The 2,441-nt window shown below is 32.1% G+C and overlaps 1 long non-coding RNA gene across 1 annotated transcript in view; it reads right to left on the bottom strand.

Moving 5' to 3' along the window:
- Positions 1-854: 854 nt before the first annotated feature.
- LOC123505906 overlaps positions 855-2,441 on the bottom strand; it is a 20,775-nt gene continuing 19,188 nt past the window's right edge. The window contains exon 2 of the long non-coding RNA XR_006675309.1: positions 855-2,441. This exon is cut by the window's right edge and continues 280 nt beyond it. This is a non-coding gene — a long non-coding RNA (uncharacterized LOC123505906).

The raw sequence follows: 2,441 nt of genomic DNA, 5'->3' as shown, positions 1-2,441 counted from the left end.
ATAATTATCAATAAATCTAAGTGTTTCATTGTGGAAAAAGTCTTTTACTTAATAACCAACAACCCCTTGAACCACAACCTTCTCTGTCAAAAAAAATGCTGAAGGTGCTCTCTGCTCTAATCATTATCTTCTAACAAAGCAGCAGCTGAAAAACAAATTAACAGCTGCCAATATCTCAAGGAGTATGAGTAGTTCAATCACTAATCATTGGCAGTGAGGATTAAAACAAGTTGCATGGATACATACATATGAGTGAAGAAAGAAGAGTTTCCTAAAGAGATCTACCAATACAACTTGGAAAATAAATTGGCACCTCTCTTTGTTCTCCTATTCCTATTTTCTTTTTAGAACAGCATGATTTTCTTTCTTTTACTTCTTTTCATTCTGCATTGAGCAATTCCCTGATACGTACATTATATATATATATATATATATATATATATATATATATATATATATATATATATATATATATATATATATATATATATATATAATGTACATATCAGGGATTTACTTAATGCACAACAAAATGAAATAAAAGAAGGAAAATCATGCTGTTCTCTAAAGAAAATAGGAATAGGAGAACAAAAGAGATATTTTCAAGTTGTATTGGTAGATCTCTTTAGAAAACTCTTCTTTCTTCCCTTCTTCACACACACACACACACACACACACACATTAATTTCACATGAAGTGATTTTAATCCATTAACATCAGATCTTATGGTAATTCCTCTTTGCAAATTCTCTACTTCTTATAATGATTATACATAATGATCATATTTTCTTAAGAGTAAGCCAGTTTTCTATTCTCATGGATTTTTTACTATAAACTCAAGAAAATACTGTGAATAAAACAACAGTTTTACTAAAAAATAAGACACTGTTATCAGCATTTTAGTGAACATTAAGAGTCACAAGTTAGTATACTATATACATAAGATAACTCAGATTACTGCAACAGTCAGAATACTCTGAACAAATCAGAAAAAAACAATATGCTGGCACAGTGAGTGATATTTACTCTTTTCTTCTAGATCATGACATGCTTCACGTAAGACCACATCTAAATGCCAAAACTATGGAGGAATGAATTCTAATTAAGAAATGTTTTTGAGTCAATATTCATAATAAATTATATATATATATATATATATATATATATATATATATATATATATATATATATATATATATATATATATATATATATATATTAAAACTGTCAGATAACCAGTACCCAGGAATCTAGTGTTCTCAAGCAGCTGTAGAAAAAAGCACCTGCTTGCTAGAAATCAGTGTCTAGTGGCTGTCTGAAGATGGTACAGTGTGTGTGCATGTGCAGAATTCTATTTGGAGGTACCTGACATTCAGGTGAAGCAACAAGCCCACGGTTCAATCTGTGATCATATCTTTTCTTCCCCTGAAAAATGTAAAGAAGGATCTTGACATTCAATAGAGCCACTGCAGGAAAGCAAGCCAGTGGGATGAGGATAATTAAGTCATTCATACTTTAACAGCATTGAAGGAGTTAAATTACTTGGATTTATCCATATTGTTCATCCTTGATTTAAATCTCATAAGAAACAATGTAAACTAACAACAGCAAATTCAGAGTTAGTTGGTGTGAATGATTTAGTTTTCTCTCATGTATCAATTACAAAAATTGCAAGTTTGGTTGGTATAAAAGGAATTTTCTTACTTGTCACACACATATACTGTTGTAGAGAGACCATGAAGGTGAAATATGAAAGATGAATCCATCTTACATAGTGTATACACACACACACACACACACATATATATATATATATATATATATATATATATATATATATATATATATATATATATATATATATATATATATTGGTGCCTTGCAATAACAGACCTCTTGGTAACGGATTTTGCTCAGTAAAGTACCAGTCAGAGACTAACCAATTTTGGGGGGACTGTAATGGCATTTTTTTTTTTTTTCTACAAATCCATAGTTCCCACCTGGCCACACAAATGAATATATATGACATGATAAACAAGCCAAAAAAGCTTGTGTTTATCTATTACTGCATGCTAGATACCATTGTAACTCATTTTGTTGGTCTACAATTTACAAAACTTATGATAAGGTGGATAACCATGACTACTTGGCTGTGGGATCATCCGGGGTGACACTCGTAGTGAAATGGGGTCCTGGGCTGGTTGGACCTGCAGCCTGTCGGTGTGAGGCAGTGGTGTAGTGGATAAGGTGGTGATCGTGGGTTTGGGCAGACATCCACGTGTAGGTATGAATCCCACCACATACCGCTTTAAAGCTACACCATTTGTCGAGTGGTTTAAAGTTACCTACATGTCACCATGATACTCAGATTCTAAGTGGTTAAACCAAAGATACAATTGGATGGTGATATGGGCTCTAATATGGGTACCGCTATAAATAAA

This window comes from Portunus trituberculatus, chromosome 18 (assembly GCF_017591435.1).
Source record: "Portunus trituberculatus isolate SZX2019 chromosome 18, ASM1759143v1, whole genome shotgun sequence".
NCBI classification, from domain to species: Eukaryota; Metazoa; Arthropoda; class Malacostraca; order Decapoda; family Portunidae; genus Portunus; species Portunus trituberculatus.
The sequence above is the reverse complement of the archived record's forward strand: the minus strand, read 5'-3'. Positions and strand labels throughout refer to the sequence as shown.